Consider the following 20,646-nt stretch of genomic DNA (forward strand, 5'->3'; position numbering starts at 1 on the left):
CAGTGTGAAAAGAGTGTTTTTACTCTGCGGTTGTCTTCTCCAATCAGACTCTGTGTTTGACACACTGTGTCTCTTTGACATTTTGTGTCAAAGGGATCAGCCTATTTGATTAATTGCAGTTTAGATTAAGTCTTAAAACAAAATTTGAATCACCCCATAATCAACATGCCAACAAATCTGAAATAATGACACCCAAATTTTATGACAGAAGTCACAAAATGGCAATCAAGTAAAGTGAATAATACCATTCTCTGTGTCTGTGTTTCTGTGTACCATTCTCTGAAAGCGTCACCTCAGAGTTAGTACATCTCAGCATTCAAGTGTGCCTTGTAAGACAGTTTTAACATTCCCTCTCTTCATTTTAAAATGAAAACAATTTTCCACTGAATTTACCTGCTGCAGAAGAAGCTACAGTGTTTTCTCAGATATGTTTGTCAAGTTATTATGAGTTAAAGGTGCTATATGGAAGTGTTTGCTATAGCTTTATAGCCAATGTTAGCATTAAGTTTTTTTTGTTTTTTTTTAAACTGTTTAGGAGACAGTATGAGTTCAGCATCAAACTGTATTGCTTTACTCACCAAGAGCTGTCTCCAGTGGTGGAAAGCAATGCCACTGTTAACTCTTATTTTGCTTCTATTTCTATCACTTCTTTTCCTTTTACGGAAGTTTGCGTGCTAACTGGCTAGTCCCCTCATATCTCATAATACCACTTTTTGATAGTCACTGTAGCAACCAGTCTGTTTTCAGACCAACATGAGAGAATGAAGTAGTGCTGCCCAGAGGGTGTATTCTAAAGCAGGGTACACACCAAAAGATAATCAGGCCGATTATCGGCCCAAATCCCCCCTCCTGATCAAAGTCAGCAAAGGCCAGATTATCACTTGGTTCTAAAGATTATCTTGCCGGATTCTCCTGCTGTCGCGGCATGTTAAGAGTGATCTTACTCTCCCCAATCTGCTCTGAAGAGAATCAGGACCACCCCGATAAATATTACTCGCTCAATATTTACGACCAAAAATCCTGATGTGTTGGGAGTAAACCAAAGAGAGCCAAGCATGCACTCTGTGGATTATCACGTGGAACAGGGCAATAGCCAGTCAGGAAGCAAGTTGATTGAGGACGGAAGACTAAAAAATCTTTTAGTGTGTGCCGGGCTTAACTTACATAGAGCACCTTTAAATGTACACTTTTTAGCCATGCTAGTTACAGAGATGGCAATGTCTGTTGACTAGTTGGTCCACCACCTTGGTTCAAAGTAAAATTCTGTATCTCACCAGCTATTGGATGCATTGCTATAATTTTTGCTACAGATATTCAAGGTTCATAGAGGATATATTCTACTGATCCCTAACTTTTCAGGAAGTGCCATCCAGTGCCTTAGTTTATGACCAAAATGCCTGCAGAACTAATGACAGTTCCATCAGTTTTATCTGCACTTTGTGTTTAGTGCTAAGTATGTTACATGCTATCAGACTAACATGATGAACATAGTAAATTTATACCCGCTTAACACAAGCATGTTAGCGTTGTCACTGTAAGACATGCCAGCATACTGGTGTTCACTTTAGCTCATAACTTTGGTGTAAGCCTCACACAGATGCTAGCCTGACTGTAGACTCTTGTTTCTCACATAGTGGAGAGATTGAGGTCAGTGTAAAACCTACATAAGACATGGCAACACTAACTAATAAAGCAGCATAAAAGCAGAGGCCTTTGAAGCAAATCATTCCATAGTAGTTCAGTCTGTTGTCTGAGGCAAAGGATGTAAAATGATCAAGGTTGGCTGTTATCCATTTCCTCCTCAGATGTACCATTTAACAAGACAACAGCTTCTCTGAGCACACAGCCTCCTGTCTAAACAGTGACTTGGAGATGGAAGAGATGGGGGGTGGGGGTGGGGGGTATCTGTGGTGAAGTGAAGTTCTTATTCTCTCCTTGAACAATATATCTCTGGCCATGAAGCAAGGCTGTGGCCAGTGGCAGATTAATGTCTGTGTGAAAGCATCTTTATTGGGTCTAAGGGCTTCTTGGATGGAGGACAGGTTGTAAAGACTGAATTGTAAGAATTTAAGCTTATGAAAGTAATGGCACACAAACGTCTCAACAATGTAGAACAAAACAGGAGATGATCATCCTGAGATGAGGATGTTTGTCTGTTCTACGAATTGTGGTTGCTATTCTCTCTGTGTCGTACAGGTCACACTTATCTCCTGTCCAGTGGCGCCATATTCTTCTCATTATGTGCAGCTCCACATAGAACTTGAACAAATGTGTTTCCTCCTGAAAGTAAGAATGATTCAGAAGTTGCTGTCGGGGCAGAATTTGAATGAGTGAGATAAGGCCACAGAGAAAAATGCAACACAATGGCCACTGGATAACAAATGCATCCTTTTTTATTTTTAGATGAACTGCACAGAGAGAAGAAAAGAGGACCCTCATAAAGAATAGTTCCCATTGGAGATATGAAACCCGATTTATTCATAGTCCTTCAGCTCTGAATTATAAAAGATTGACAACAGAGTGATTTGCCACATCTGTTAATCTTCCAAAATGAGCAAGTAGTCAGATCTTTGCTGCAGCCCCTGGACTAAATAATTCAGTACACTGCACTTCAGTTTTATTCCATTTTAATCTTTTTTCTCCCTGTCAACTGTCAGGGGCCCAGATCGTTGCTTCTGTATCAACAGGCATGCTATATATATATATATATATATATATATATATATATATATATATATATTCTTTCTTTCTCTGTTCTTAATGCCATGCTCATTAAGAACAGGCTTTTGGGGATAGGTGATAACAACAAAAATAAGCTGATAGCTCTCCCAGTATGTGCATATGTTCCTCTATTATGAGCTTATTGAGTCTCACAGCCAATTAAAGTAATCATCTTTTTCTGTGGAACATTTCATTGTTCATCATAAATAGAGACATTTTATCTGCATTGGGAATATCAGTGATGACCACAGCAGCATCTGTGGATTTCCAGCCCGGTGAAATGGTTTCTTCTGAACAATCACAGCTGTTTATCGCAGCACCATTTCCCGCCTCTGGTGCTCTCATTTTTTTCATTCTCAGATATAATGATTTTAATATTCCATTGACTGTGTCTTTGCTGGTCTGCTGAGCAGGAAGCAGACGTTTCCATCAGCGGAGCTGCGCCTGGCATTCATCATCAAAGGTCTGCCCAGGAAACAGACAGCTTTACACTCATCTGCATCTGCTTGGTATGCCAACTGGGTGAACATCCACATCATCCTACCCACACTGTTATTTCTGATTAGCATATAATGCATCAATTACTTCACTTTCACTAAACAGAAAAGCTACCACAAGTTTTGTTTCCAAGGCAACTATGAAGAGTGCTGGCGGCAGGAGTAAATTAGTTTGGCAGGGAAAGTTGGATTGCAATGGCAAGAGCCAAATAAGGGGCAACAATTGTTGTCCCTTACAGTCGATCCAAACATATGGAATGTGATTGGGGAGCGTACCAAGGCTCGAGAGTTTAACTAAACAAAAAGGTGGAGACACACACACACACACACACACACATTCACAAACATAGAGGCATTTTTCTACCTTGGAGGACAATTCACTTACTGGTTATTCCCTATACCTGTAACTATCAGCTATGCAAAATGTCCTCAGTAAAGGTCTAAAACTCAAACAGACACGCACAGTAACACATATAATTATGTCAGGTACCATCTTGATATACCCACATCTCAAAATGTCACAGCACATTTCATATATTGCATATAATGCCATACAAATCATCCATCCTGCTTTGACATCAGACAGATGTGACTTGCAGGTTGTTTTCAGTTCTTACTCCATGCAGCCATATGCATGTAGGAACATACTGTATATAATTAATCTGTACAATTATGACCTATGTAGTTAATTGCGTCAGTTATAGGCATAGGCTTATCTAAATATTATAATATTTTTAGTATGAGGAGTTTTGTTGTTTCCACGAACTCTCCCTTCATTCATAATCAACTGCAGTATGCTATATATCACAAGTTATGTTTATCAGTTATTTGGTTGTCTTTTTTACCGCATACATGCATTTTAATTATAAATCCATATGGATATTTCTATAAACATATCACAGCTTGATATTCAGGCTATATCCAGTTCATGATTGCCCTTATCTTTGACTGATCAGTAGTAACACTGGTTTACTTTAAACAAAAGAGAAGAACTGGGTAGTTATTGTAATCACAACTGTGGAACAAAGAAAAAAGCAGCTAAAAAGAATCTTAAACTTTATCAAAATGGAGGCAACAGGTGCTGCCTGGTACTGTGACCAGTAACCTAAGTACAAAAACACCACTTCATGGTGTCCTCAGAAGTCAATTAGAAGGTAGACAATTCCTTTTTGAAAGTGCACTTGGAAAAAAAATAGAATTTAAATAGTGTGTATGAGAGAAATGTGAATAGATGTGATTCCCAGATCTGACACTGGCAGAAATCAGTTTAGGCAAATGATAAGACACATCCTTTTGTTCTGATGTGTGTTTCTTATGTGCTTCCTTTGCCTTTGATTCCTTGAGGTGTGCTGTCTCCGGAGGAACACAGAGAACTGCTGCACATAAAATTAATTCAAGCACCTGAAGTCTCCATTTATACTACTTATTACAACTTTCTTACCTCTATTCTCTGAGGGGTGCTATTTGGGAGGGGGAGCAGGATCCTGGATGAGGGCCACACTTCAGCCACAAGACCTGAACACATGACACCAGGACACCTTGTTGGTAAGTGTCCACAAACTTTCTGTGAGGAAGACTCGGCAAAGAGCCCAAGATGTTGACCTGGCCTCCAGAATCCCCAGATGACCCAGCATCTGTGGGATGATCCAGAACAGGTCAGTGAGATCCATGGGGGCCCCATCCTGTAACGCACAGGACCCAAAGGATCTGCTGCCAGTGTCCCAGTGCCAGACACTACAGGAGATCTTCAGAGATCCCATGTCCAAGCCCCAACAGGTCAGAGCTGTTTTGCCAGTATGAAGGGGGCCTATGCAATATTAGGCAGGTCCCATGGGTACTGAATCAGATTGAGATCAGGGGAGTTTGGAGCCCAGGTCAACAGTTTTGGCTCAACACATTTCTGAGAAGTTTTTTTGGTGTGGTGGGAATATTATCCTGCTGGGGGATGCCTCTAACAATGGGGAGTGTTGTTGCCATTGGAGGGGTGTGTGCTTAGTTTGTGACAATATTTAGGTGGGTGGTACATGGACAAAGTCATGTCCAAATGAATGTCAGGACCAAAGGTTCCTCAGCAGAACATTGTGTCACGACAAGATGATTGATGTTATTCACTTCATCCACCAGTGGTCATAATGTTATGGCTAATTGGTGTATGTAGAACACCCAGACTGTTAATGGCAGGCTAACATCTGTGTTTTACTGTTGGGGTCCCTACGAATGAATCCCTTCATATCAATATTTCTTAGGTTATAGCACTCATTGCATTTGTCTTTGCTGCCTCGACACTGTTTTAAATATGGTGGTTATGCTTCATTAGGAGTTGTTTTAGCAGCTTTAGCTGCTCTCGGTCAGGTGTACATGACATGTAGAAAACGAATATGTACCCATATGTACACACCATTAATGAAATGCAAAATAAATGGTGGAAGTTGTCAGGCCATGGACAGTCTATAAATCTATTATAAATGAGCTGTTTGGATTTTGATTTGGACACAGATGCATAGATCTGCTTTGAACTTTGCCTTTGAACAAAAAGTTATCTTTGACATCCCTCAAACATATGCTAAAATGTCAACAGTATTGCTCAACATGCTGTGCCAGAATTACTAATTAAAAAACATGAATTTAATAGTTCAACAGCAGAGGTTACTAATTTATGAGATCAAGAACACCAGTTATTAGTTTCTTTCTTCCCATGACATTAACCAGGCTTTGTATAACAGTTGGTATATTGTTCATTTTGTCCAACACTTTCATTTTCTGGTGTGTAATTTGCAACCTCTACTGGGTGATAGTGGAGCTTTAGGTTTTTAGTCTTGTCTAATTATATTTGAGTGTGCACCACTAAGGCACATTATAAATGAAATGATAAAGGCCTTAAGGGGGATGCTGTATTACTACCTTATCTGGAGGCCCTGATTTGTAGATAGGACCATTAAAACAATAGTTTTAAGACATGTTTAAGTTTTGCTTGTATGGCCTATATCTCTATATCATTTTGTATTCAGTCGAATTGCCACAAACAAACTAAAACACAGCAAACCCATAATATTGCAGCAGGAGAGAACTGAGGAGTTTCTGGGGATCCAAATCAAACTGCCATGAGTTTGAGAGTAGTTAATTTGATGGGTCCTTGAGGGGGGATCCACCAGGGCACACAGCTCATTTTTGCCCCCAGGGCCCACTAGTGGGTTTATCTGGCTATGTTTTATTCTATATTAAAGGTGTCCTTCACACAAATCCTCAAATATTAATTTCAGCTGCATTTCCTGTTAATATCTGAGCAATAATTCAGTACAGCAAAACACATCAAAAGACAACATCTGATGTGATTTATGAATAAACCAACAAAACCAGACAGTTCGGTCGATAGATATAGCAAGACGTATGAACTGCAAATCCACCGCTTGTTTTGTTGCATGATGCCACAGCTGTGTGACTCACACAGGCTGTGCACGCCCCCCACTTGAGCATCAATCTTGTATCTTAAGTCTCTTGTTTTCTCCGCACCACAGAAGCATGAGACGTCTGAATTAAAGATGGGCTTAAGACACACCATCGCTCATCGTCCCCAAACAGCTTCGCCACCTGCAGAGTCTCTAACTCACTCACTCTCTCTAACAAGAATACTGACGAACACACAAGACACAAGGAGGGAAGAAGGAGTTTTAGTAGTTCAGCCTGAGAATGCTGACTTTGTGTTTTTTATATGTGTGAGAAAGTGATAGATTTTTTTTTTTTTTATGTTGTGCATAATGGGACTAGACACTGAGGTCAGTGCCTGGCTATTATAAAGTGTGAGTGAATGTGTGAAAGTGTCAGGGGAAAACAATAGAGGAACCTTGATTGTAATGGGAAAATCCCTATTTTATAATAGCTCCTCTGATTCTGCATAATTGCTATTCATAACACTTGCAAAGGTGTCCACCAGGTACAAGTGAAAAGACATTTCACACTAATAAAATTCAACCAGACCTTGGTGTTGGCTTTGTTTCTTTGTTTAGAAGCCCTCTTCTTTGCATAAAAGAGCAATTAACACCATCTGAGTTAAGGCCACTGCTAATTTATCTTCTGAAATTTTGGGATAAAACCAAAATATGGAAGCATTAATGAACATTAGTGAATACTAATGGCCAGATTGTTATGTGTACCAATAGAGGACTGTCTCTGGTTGTAGTACTCTTACATTTCTTGTGGGAAATATTTGACATGATAGCCTACACCTATTCAGCAATAAATTCTCAGTAAATTGTATTGAATTGAGTTACTTTATACCAAAATGGATGCATATGGATTTTTACAGCTTACATAGTTGCATGAATGTCTCATGAAATACTGACACGGCACATTCAATCCCTATGGTTAATCTGTCACGATTTCACACAGATGATCAGATTAAGTTGACACACATATTGAGCTGGGCTGCTTGTAGTTGTTACATGTTTGTTTCGGCAGTTTAGTTACAGACAATCATAGAACAGCTGAAGCAATGTGTGTCTTCCCCAGTCAGTGTGTTTAAAGCACAAACAAAGAAAAAAGTTGAAATAGGAAGAGTTGCCAACAGTCCCTTCATTTACCACAACCACAGTCAGCCAACTCACATGGAGTGCATTATTATGTGAATGTAGAATACATTGTTGATTTTGTGTCTAGGCTTCATCACCCCCCGCGAGGAAACACCAAGTGCATCACAGCAGGGAGCGGGGAGCAGAGAGCGGGGAACAAACAGTCAGAGCCTACAGGTGGATGCTGGGATGGAGGTGGGGCTTTTGAAACGCAATATGAACAGCAGCAGCAGTGACAGGCGCAAATGACAATATATGTAGCTGCTAGCGGTGAGCAGCGTGGCAGGAGGCATGGCAACAAAAGAGTGGGGCGGACAACTTCCGTATGCTGCCTTGATGAAAATGTTGCATTGGATATACAGCATATTGAAAACACTAGACCATTTGAGTGTAGCACTGGACTCAAGCTGACTGCCTAAACTACCTTGAAGCTTTGCTTCACTTACTTTCACCATTGTGTCACTTGGTGTCATTATATGTCAGTGCAGCAGTCTGACAGCAACTGAACAGGAGACATTAATATACAACATAATGTACCTTGTTTTACAATTAATCCTGTTTATAGCTTCAACATCCTCAGTGCATAAGTAAACAATCAGCCACTGTGGTTGAAATTATGCAAAAGAGGACTATAGAGGGAATTATGAGTATTGTATTCATGATTTTTCTTGACATCCAGCAGTGACATGAGAATCAATGTGACATCAGCAGATGTCTGGCACATCCTACAGTAACCTGAAATAGACAGAGAAGTGACACATTTTCACAACAGCAACAAGATACAGAGATCCAAGAGAAACTGGATCATGATGGAAAACATTTACAGTAAAACCTGAGACCTACACATTTGCTAATAGCAAAACAGGTAATAACAAATGTGTAAATCAGAGATAAAAAGGTTACTAAAGTTGCATGGTGTGTATGTGTCTTTGTGTGTGTGTGTGTGTGTGTGTGTGTGTGTGTTTGTGTGTATGTGTGTGTGAATGTGCCTGCAGCTAAACCGGCTCAGTGAAGCTGTGTATCCCTTGGAGAGGTGATTAAACAAAGAGTTGAGAACCAGAGGTCTCTCTCTGTTGGAGTCCAGCAGAATACGTATGTCACTGTTCTGCTTAATATCAGCTACACGTCCTACATACTGGCTCCTGGTCTACACTTAAAACATCATGTTTATTACCAGCAGCACAGAAAGATTACAGGACATTTGCTTCTGTTTTGACCACCTGAGATATATCACTGAGGTTATTATTCCTCCAGCTGAGAAGAAGACGATCACTCATGCTTATAGTTCATCCTCCTTAGGCTATATTTCTGTTTACTTTACTCAGCATAACAGAGATCCCACACATTGATATTCTTACACTGGCTCCCCATTCAATTCAAAAATCAGTATAACAGTGCTGTATCTTACCAGAGGGTCACTTAGGTCATCTGACCAGGGCTTTTTATGGATCACACTCAAGACTTAAAGACAATCAAAGGCAATCAGCTCTTTTTAGGGCGTAACTCCCAGACTCTGGAACAGACTCCCACTGGACTGAACACACTTTTAAAAAACACAACCTACCAGTTTAGACTTGCTTTTGTTCAGGTTTATTGTTTGTTTAAGTATGTAGTTTGTGGTTGTTTTCAATCTCATTGCCCTACCACTTTACATCACTTTGTGACATCTATGCTCGAAAGGTGCTATTTAACTAATCTTTACTCTCTTCCTTTGGTCTGATTTTGCAAAGAGGTGTTGACAGTGATTAAAGTAATTAGTTCTTAGTCACCAATCTGTTTTTCTTATAATCGCACTACTCAATAGTCTCGTCTTTTCTCAGTTATTCTTCCATTTGTGGTTTGAAAGGCACAGTCAGATCAGACAGCTGTCAGATGGTGGCACTTCTAAGTAACTGAACTTTAGGCTTGATGCAATCAAATGTGGAGCTGCTGTAAAGTGAAATGCAATAAGAAATAAATCTATCTTAAGTGTGTTAGAAAAGTTTTAGCTGCAGGTCTACAATATGCAGTTTGTCAGTCACAAAGAATGTTAAAACATGTAACTGCTGATTACTCATATTTGTGCAAGCATTTGTAAGGAGCATTTTCCCAGAGTAAAGGAGAAAAAAGTAAATGACCTTGGCTGGAGCAATATAATAGTGTCTCTGCCGACAAGAATCACTGCCAAGCAAAACTTGTGGTGTTATGGTCAGAATTCACACTACATCTATAGCAAGGAAAATTGCAGAGCACATTCATTTTGGGATATGGTAAGAATCAAAGTATTCAAAGTATTGTATATTTTAGCCAGAATTAATCCACACTCTGAAAATTAGACAGGCCTCATAAATTTAGGCTAAGCTGTAAAACTGTTTTAACAGGCAGGTTCTGATGGCATTTCTCCACTCTGGCTAGATTTTCATCAGACAGATATAGTTTTTACTGCACATCTGATAAAAGGAAACAGTTTCCTTATAGAGTTTAATGAAAGCGTAGTGCTGAACACCGCTTATGCCCTCTGATCAAATGCATCGTGCTCACCAGTGCCAGCTGAGGGAACAGAGAGCTGTGTGCTAACAATGTTCAGTGGCAGAGCTGCAGCACTTTAAAGAAATTCTCATTGGCTTTTATGTTACAGATCTACACCTGGTGCTGAATATATAAATATAATCAACAGTCAGGTTGTGCACCTGGGTACGGTATGTACATATAGTAGTATGAAAAACAAGTTGCTGAGTGTTGCTTGAGATATTTAGACAATTCACTGCTGACACATCATGGTTGATTTATTAAGGTAAAGTACATTATTATGTATAGTGTTACAGAAAAACCATACATACATACCTATCTGTCTATCTGTCTGTCTGTCTGTCTATATGTCTGTTTGTTTGTGTGTGTGTATGTGTATGTGTGTGTGTGTGTGTGTGTGTGTGTGTGTGTATGTGTGTGTATAAGGAAAACACATGCCCAAAACACATCCAAGATGGTCTTACAAGTCAGTCACTGAGGTTCATTCCCACACAAGGCACAGGGGATGAGTCAGAAATTAATTACAATTTAACCTTAAAGCATCATGATTAACTGTGTCTAATGACTCAAGGCACTGAGCTGAAGGCACCATAATCAAGCTTGGATAAGACTGTGCCAGCAACTTGTCTTATTCTTGTAACAAACAAAAAGCATTATACTGAAATAAAACAGCACCTGCAATCAACCCCCCCTTTTTAAAAAAAACAAGATTATTTGCCAGTGATTCAGAACAGACGTAATAATAAATGAAATACCAGTCATTTTAAACAGGAAATTACCTTGGTCTGGGTTGTTTACCACCCTTGGGAATAACAGCACCTTAGTTTTGTTGGCAGGGAACAATTTAAATGATAATGTTTAAATGTATGTATGTGTGAACAGAACCAACTTGTTTTTTTTTGTTTTAACTTGGTTAATAATTTGGGTTTATAAACACCTTTAGACCCAGTGCTGGTATGGCCAAATGCATCTTTGTGAAATGTGTGGTTCTAGAAGTGGTGGTGATGTGGTGACTACTTGAAGAGCTGATGATAGCAAACTACTGATGCTGGCAAGCTAAGCCACTAATGTTCAAGCCAGATAGCTTGCTGACTGTCAGCTAGAAAGCTATTTACTCAGTCACTAACAGGACAATAACACATTTAATTCAAGTGCAATATTTGACCATTGACTCCTGTCTCATAACAGTCTGTAAACCATTTCTCTTTTCTGGCAACAATAAGCTACAATAGCCTCTCCTATCCTGGACTCTCCGGCTGTTTCCACAAAGGTCATAGCAGTTCCACTGAAATGAAATTTCAGTGCTGGTGTGGCCAATCCTGAACTCTTTTGTACTATTACAAAAGAGTGGTGGATGTTCCTTTTCACTACTTTGAAACTGCAGTACATTCAAAGGGCAGCGCAGTTTTATTTAGCTTTTTGCCAGTCTCTCATGGCCAACAACTGCTCTCTATATACCAACAAAGCTGCAGTGCCATGTACACTATACAGCAAGTAGGGACTCCAGTGAGTACGGCAGCTGCGCTTTGGAAGGATTTCAAGTTAAGCCCATTAAATACAGAGAAAATAAGGTTGTGGAAAAGAAAAGTCACTTGAAAATGTTTTTGGAAATCAGAATTTAGATGTGCCTGAAAAATGCTGAGGTCAGCTTTGCCCTTTTACACTGTTGGTAATGCATTCCAATACTAGCTGATCCAAAGTCAGCCTTAAATTAACTGCTAATGATATGTCGGCCCTGTATGCAAAGTTTTCTACACACACTAACACAGAGACTGAAGAAAGTGACAGGTGTGGATTTTAGTTGGAGTTTTAGCTGCAGAGTAAGCACAGCCCAAAACTGGAGCACTAAGAAACTGACTGAAACAGTAAACAGCAGGTTTTAATGAGGGAAGCCTTTATCATGCCAGTTTTCTAAGCTGATGTATGATTTTATAGACTTGGACATGCTTCAGCATACAGTATATTCATGTAACTGTGAGACAACAGTAAGTATATTCAAAAACAGGAAACCACTGTTAAAGATGTTTTAGTCCCAGTTTTTGTGTAGATGATGCATTGCTGTTGCACTGTTCTCCACCCTCAGGAGAAATTTGTCTGGCAAGTCTTTTGGTGTTTCGTACAGGATAGATGCAGGGGTGGCGTTACTTTTAAAATAGCTTCTGAAACAGCTACCACTGTGGTTCAGTTGTTTTAGATGTATGTGAAATGTGAATGTGAAGTGCTATCTCAGCGGCCCAGTGCAAAGCGCAGCATTGTGAGGTTGCAGACAGCGATTCTCCCTGTAACCCCATTGTGACTGGCAGACATGGGGACTGCTGCTGCTGCTCCCTGCTGGCAGTGCTGCAGATGATGAATGATGCCACGCTGAACTAGTTTAAGAGGAGCATCACACAATCGCTCATTTCAAAAGGCACTGCTTCACACAACGGCCTGGGGAACGGCATGGAAAGTAATATCCATCAACAGCCAGCCAAGCAGTAGTGCTATCAGCAAACACAATTTAGAGCTCAGGAACATTATTGTTTTTCTCCCCCTCCTCTGTTCATCTCAGTACAACGATGAACTGGCTGAGCAATGCTCATTTGATGAATATGATACTGCTGTCATGATAATATAAACTTGGTCATTATTGGGAGGAATTGAGTTTGGATGAAAAGATGTTCTGTAAAAACGGAAAAATTCCTTTTATCATCTGCTACAGATTGGTGTAAGCCCTAAAAAGCACATTTCATCTGCCTCAAATTTTGGATGAAAGTTGTTGACACAATATTCATAGCCTACATGGCAAGTGCCTTGCAGTTCATGAAACAAATAAAAAGAGTCAAATGAAATTACCAAATGATAACATAAATCAACATTTTACAGTAATTACATAGCAAACTACAAACAAACCACCCAATCACAAAATAAATGATCAATATTAACTAAACAAATTACATTTTATTGAAAAATGTAAAGAACTCATACACAAAGATTTTATAAACTTATAAAAGAATAGGTAGAAATGTTCTGCTGTTGACTGAGGAAGATGTGTAGTAGAAGAGGAGGTGTATATAGGTGAACAGAAATGTTATTTATACATGCATACATGGTGTGCTAATTGACTGCAAAACAATGGTCATTTATCTGAACAGCAATCAGCAGGTTTTATTTTTGGCCCAGTATGCAGAGGCATCTAATTTGTGCTTTTACGTTTTGGCTTCTATGATGCCTCAGATAAGTGCTTCTTTTTCATGTCTGTTCCAGATGAACTGTTTTAAAGCCCGCCACATAGAGCTGAAAAGTTTATCCAATACCTGCAATTTGTGCAGCAAAAAATGAAGAAAACACCTGACTTGTGTAATGGCTGTGGTTTGAACAGACTTTATTGGCACTGTCTGGCAAAAAAAAAAAAAAAAAAAAAAATAGTGGGCTGCTACACTGATTAATGGTATAACATGACAAAAGTTAAAGTTAACCCAGTCTTGCAGCAACAGATCAGCATTTTGGGAAATATATTTTTGCATTTGCTGAGAGTTGGAGATGGAGTTAGAGTTAGATCTCTCATGTCTGTATGGTAGATATGAAGCTACAACTAGCAGCCAGTTAGCTTAATGTAGCACAAAGACTGGCAGCAGAAGAAAACAGCTAGCCTGGCTCTGTCCAAAAGCAACAAAATCTGACAAGAAACAATCTGGTACAATCTGTAAAACCATAATGTATTGTTCTGGGTATGGATTAAACAAACTCATGTTAATTAGCGAGATTTAGAGGTGCTGGTAAGTGTATTTCCAAAAATGTTGAACTATTCCTTTAACATCTAACAAACCTCCACCATGCAGGTGATGTAACCCTATTTTTTCCCCCACTGAGATACAGTAGGTTATAGATTGCAGTTTTAAGTAAGTTGTGAGTCTGGTGATCATTGCAGATAGCTGTCATGATCTGCTATAATATAACTCAGCCATGCTGCTTGTAGAGGAGATTTAGCCTGGAATTAATGTGTAAATGATAAAGATGTTCAATACTTCATATGTATTGGGAAATTAAGACACTTTACTGTTCTATTTCACACCGAGATTCCCCTCTAATGGGGCTCTTTAGGCCTCACTTATCTCATCTCCACTGGAAATTTGCATCTATATGCTCAGTTTAATCAGCTTGAGCCCATTTTGCTCTACATCAGGACCATGTTCTCTCCATCTTTCAGTCGCTTTTTTTCAGTAATCACGGTGTGATGGACAACTAGGGGATATCTCTTGCTCTGATGATGAGATGAAAAAACATGTGGAAGGAAAGTCCCTTCAGTCCTCCAGGCAGATTTTGCATCAGTGTCTCAGAGGACATTAGTTTTTAGCGTCTCATTGAAAGGCATTTTTGCCTGTGTAAAGTAGAAAAAGTACTTTACCATCAACTCTTTGATCGTGTCTTAGGGGCCAACAGTATGAGAGTAACAGCTGTCCTCCAAAGAACAATGAGCAATAAATGAGCAATAAACCCGGAAGCTTGTTCGCAAGAAGAGGCATGGTAGATACTCTCACCATCATACTGAGGAAAGTTTAAAATGTGTGACATGGTCGCAATAGTTGGATTTGTTCTGTTATGTATGTAAAATATTTAAAGTATTTTTTCAATGGGTTTAAAGTGTAAAGCTCAAAGATTTCAGACCTAGTTGATTTAACAAATGTGGTGCTATCGTGGTGTTCTGTCAGGACAAGCTAGGCTAGTCTCTGGAGGCTAGGTTGACATTTCTATCATTTTCATGGGCACGACCGTGTCCTGTTGATAAAGGTAGGGCATAGCCATGCAGAGAGGACAGCAGCACTTTTTGGAAGTTTGTGCATGCGCTATATGCGCCATAACCCTCGGCTCTGACGGATGACTTGGCCTTTTTCCATTGTTCTGTGAGCAACCATGATCTCATTATATGCTGTACACTGCATGAATCCGCAAACAGCAGGACACATTGAAAGGAGCTGGCTACCTTGCTGAGAAGTTGAAGGTGTGCAGCCTGTCGCCTGCAGCTCTTCATCTAACAGCTCACTGTGGCTGCTCCCTCTTGTTCCATAACTTCCTGCAATATTTCAAACTGATCCACTGTCCAAAAATGCTAAAAATGCTGATTGTTTTGTTAATGCATTTTTGATTGAATAATAGTGTTGAGCTTACTGACCAACAGATTGCATTTCCTGTGACTACTTTATAATAAAAGTCAACAAACATATGTGTTCCGTTCATTCAGCGAGAGATATTGACAGACATTTTTTTAATTAAAATTTTTCCTACTAAACTAAAGCTTTTTCAGGTTGGAAACTTGACAGGCCTTGCCAGCTTCAACTCTATATATAGCATCACAAAATGACTGCCTAACTGTTTTAGTTATTGTCACTGTGGCTCTCTCCATGACATTTGTGCTGTAACCTAACTTTTTAGCAAAGGTTTGCGTAAAATAAAACCAAGTGAGGTTGAGTGAATGAAATTCACAATCAGTGTAACGTTATTTTAATACTTGTGCTTGCTTATCCAGGTCAGTGCACTATAATGCTGTAAAATGGGTTGTCAAATGGCCTTTAAGTGGTGCTTATATTGTGTGTTGCTAATATCTTGTAAATGTGTTCATGTATGCAGTAATACAGAGATAAATCAATAGGATGGCTTAATAACAGTATTAAAACTACTAAAATACACATTTTTGGAGGCTGGTTAAAGCAGCAATAACTGAATGTGAGTTGTGGTGCACGTAAAATCTTACTGCAATATTTGGTAAGTTAGCTAATACTGTTAAACTGAACAATAGATTTGTATATCTGGAACCTGTAAGTTATTAACTGTCTCTTCCAGTTTAATATGTGAACCTTTCATGTGTGAATGGCTGACTTGTGAATTTGTTGTATTATTATTGTGGACATAGAAAAGGGAGGTTCACATGAAAGATAAAATGAGATGAACTCTGTTTCATGAAGACAGGCAGCAACTAACATCTCTTGTCTGCATTTTCCTGTATAAACAGGACACATCATCTGTTCGCAGGTAACTCATGCTTGAAGACAAACGCACATATGTGCTTGTTTGCAATCTAATGTCCTGCTATAATAAATCTTGCACAGGGAACCATTATAGCTCGTCGCCTCCACTGATTACCACTTAAGCAGCAGATGTTTCTGCAGCCAAGTGGTCGAGTGTTCTGACATCGCCGCTTCTTTCCCAAACACTGCACCTCACTCCTCAGGTTTGTTAGACGCAGCTCCAGCACCGCGGGCACTTGAGCTGAAGTTTGCTAGGTGTAGTTTAACTCTGAGCCTTTTGATGGAAAGGAGGTCTGACTCCTGCTATTTCCTCTCTTTCACACAGCTTGATTTCACACACGCATCACCCTCTAACGGCGCATATAAGGTGAAACTAAATGACTCCATCGCCTGCTATGACAAGACAGCGTCAACAGGTTGCCACACGCAGATCTGGGCCTTGTTTCCCGATAACAGGCGCTCTGAGAGGTAAAGTGCTTTTAGGGGTATATTCATTATCTGTCTGCATTACTCATAGCAGCAGTTAAAGCGCGGATATGGCCAACATAATTAAGTGTATTTTAATTAATGCTGCTCTCTCTCCCTCTGAAAGGTGCTGAAATGTTGTTCACTTGCTTTCAGAATGGCTGATTTATCTAATTCGTTGTAGAATTTGAGATTTTGTGAATACACAGCACAGTAAAGAATGAAATAAACAATTACATGTGCTCAGAAGCAGGAGCTACAGTCTGTCAAGCTTAAAGTATTATCTCCCAGAACGGTCCAGTCCACATATAGTATATTGATGGGTTCTGCATTAATAACATACTTGCCCTCAAGCAGAAAATATAATAACTTCACATGTACTGTAGGTGTGATGATTCGTATTATTAGCTCTGTGACTAAGAGAGCTGTTAATTTCAGCTACACATAAATCAGGTTTTGCTGTCACAGCAAGGGCACCACTAAGTGACTAAGAGGAGGATGACGAGAGGACGAAGAGATATGAAGCTGCGCAGGAGCTGGATGATGCACAAACTCATGACTGGTTTCACCAGTTTTTCAATGAGTTATTGAAATTGTTTTCAAAAAAGAAAATTCTCCCTCCTGTCTCCTCTCACTATGGCATTAATCACACAATCCACCCACTCCCAGTACCCTCAGCACCTAAAGAGTTGTATAAATATAATTCACCCCCAGCACAGTTCACCCCCAGTTGTGGGCAGAAAACAGCCTGTAAAAACATTTATTAATGCATTTATGTTTTTGTTATTATGTAATTTACATACGTTTTATGTTTTTCATTAATGGGAATAGTTTAAATGTGGCAGCATGTTTTCCTTCAGGATTTTCCAATTAAATTGATGTTTTTTAAAATCCTGCCGCAGAAATATTAACTTGCTTTATTTTTCGCCTACAATATGATAAAACCTAGAGATAATGACTCCAAAATCCCATTAGTCATTATCATAGAATGCATAAAATGCCAGATCTGAGTGTAGTGAGTTAATTTGGCTTGATGTTATATTAAACCTCACAGACAGATGGAGATCAGCAGGATATTATCACCTTTTCTCTGAGCTCATTTGGGGGAAAACGGGAGCAGTCTAATACTTGAAATAGTGAACCACTGCATGTTTACCAACATACAAGAAAGGATTTGTTTATACAGCGTTTATGCATGGTCTCACCAGTATGAATTTGAATTGTTAGGTGTATATCTCAGTGTACGCATCTCAAATCGTCTGTGAATGTTCATATTCATGCTCAACATACCATAAGTTCGACACACAAATCCACACGGGAGTTTTTACATGAATTGTGGGAACTTATTTGTAAACAGTTTTCTCTATCTGTCTCATTTAGATGGTGCAGATGTCTGAAAACATAATTTCACAGCTCATGGGGTTTTATTTGAGTGCTGCTCTTGTGTTACCTCGTTTGTCATGGTTCTCACTGATTTCATTTTTCAAAATGACATCAAAACAGCGTTTTGTGCTCCGTACTAATAATCAGATCTCCAGTTGTTTGTATTGTTTTATCCAGAGAGGGGAATGTGCACATCATGATTGTATGTGATGAAGATATGTCTGTGTGTGTGTGTGTGTGTGTGCAAGCAGAATATTGTTCATCATCAGATCAGGGAAAGAGGCCTTTATGTGTGAAGATTTGTAATGTTATTGGTCTCTGTGTCTGAGTGAGACATTCACATAAAATTTCATGCTTTTGTGTGCTTGTGTTTTAAAAAATGTAGGGATGTGAAGGAGATGGAAAGAGAGCGATAGAGTGGGAGCACGAAAGGGAGGGAGATGGAGTGAGGCGAGAAGAATGGTTGCGTTGTAATCCTTGTCGTCTTGGTGGGGAAGTTCAGTGTTTGAACAGAGAGTGACGAGGCAGGGCACAAACCTCCAGGATGGATCTCTGAGATTAAAGTGCCCCGATCGCTGCTCTCACATCACACCCCCTACCATCAGGGGGGAATTCATTTACTCACACAGAAAGATGGGGCAACTGAGCGTGTGGGGGAGAACTGACAGAAAATGGAAAGCAAAAGCCTGTCTGGAGGCTTTGTAAGAATTGAAAGCAGTTGAACTCTCTGAGGGCCTGTGATTCGGCGTAGAGACGACATACCAAAGGGAGACACACAGCAGCGAATATACTGTATGCATATTGACTTGGATGAATCTGTTTTTTTTCCCCACTTTAGACAAAAAACATCACTATAACTCAAGTACTATTTAGTGGAGAAAATAAAACAAACAAAAGTGGACCTTTATGTAGTATTACTTGTCTGCACAGTCAAAACTTTACATTGCAAATGAAAACAGATATAACTCATACTGCCAGCACATAGCCTGATGCACTCACAGCTGTAATATCTGTTCTAAAACACAAAATAATGGGGTTTTCACATCAAGGACCCGGGCCTGGATCCGAGTACACTTGACCCCAAAGTCCAGAATGTTTGATTAGTGTGAACACTTGGTGGTTCATGTGTACTCAGACTATACCAAAACACAGAAGCAGACTGCTATTTAGAATATGTAGTGTTGTGTACTTTTCTTTGTGTTTCTTGGCAGGCCGCAAACCAAGTAGGTGCATACTGCCACCCATGTTGTGCGTGTAGATACACAAGTGCACTCAGGTAAGGAACAACTCCCTGGTCATTAGAGGATGCAACACTCAGACCAATGTGTGTGAACCAGGCACACATGACTGTATGGTGAGATGTGAAGTCAACATAATCAACACATAACAACACAGTACCAGCCATGAAGGTGGAGACAGGACTGGAAGTGGTTTGACTGGAACTCTGTGCAGATGTATTGTTTGTTGGGTTTGACTTCCAGGATGTCTTGAAGTTGAGAGAGAAAGCTAAAGTTAATGGGTAAATGGTTTATTAAGTGACCCAATACGTCACAACAGTGTGACAGTGAGCCAACATGCTCAATACCAGGACCTTGGCAATGAAGCAGCTAAATGGAATCCAGCCATTTTGTTTTTTACACCAGTGCTTTCCTACTGTGACAAATCAAAATGTGTTTGATGACAAATGCCTACAAAACAAAGTCTGTACAAACCCACCCACCAGCTCAGAGAAGAGGTCTAATCAGGCACAATAAGTGAAAATGTATATTGTGTAGGTGCATGAAGGTTTTAAAAATGTGCGTAAAATACTTTTGTCAAGTTAATATTTAAAAAATTAATGCAGTACTTACTTAATTTTAGTGTATGTCGTATGTAATTTATATGTGACTAGTGCATTAGTTTCAGAAACACATAAATAAAATGTTATATTATCTCAGTTTGTATTATGTCAGAGAAGTCAGTGGCCATGAATTGAATTTCTGGGGAAAGGCAAAAGCAAAGGCTTGTTTAAACCCACCACAAGATATTTAATAATATGTGTGTTTTCTTTCTCTTTAATTTTTCTTCACATTTGTGACAAACACACAGATAATAGAATTGTTGCCTTTGGCTGACCTGGACGCACAGTACAATATCCAATATGATCCGCTACCATGAGGCTGTTGAAAAAGAGCAGGAGGAAAAATGACTCACTGAGGACGTAGTTCACGTCTGCAGCTGTGTTGTGTCTGCAGATGCTAAAAATAAGTGGATTTGGAAATTGTTTTTGACTGCATCATCAAGCAAAGGTTCATAGCATAGTCTGGATTGTCTGTCCCAGTGTACTGGCCTGCAGTGGATGGTGGTAGAGGATTATTGTGGGTGTTTGAATGGGGCTGAACTGTCTTGAGCTCTTCCTTTCATGCTGCAACCTCCTGCAATCTGCTGACCTTTCATCTCAAACCTCCGAGTTTTGGCTCACAAGGGGCTCTCCACGCTACAGCTCCCTGAGTGAGCTCCCTC

The sequence above is a fragment of the Lates calcarifer genome, linkage group LG12 (assembly GCF_001640805.2).
Source record: "Lates calcarifer isolate ASB-BC8 linkage group LG12, TLL_Latcal_v3, whole genome shotgun sequence".
Classification (NCBI taxonomy): domain Eukaryota; kingdom Metazoa; phylum Chordata; class Actinopteri; family Centropomidae; genus Lates; species Lates calcarifer.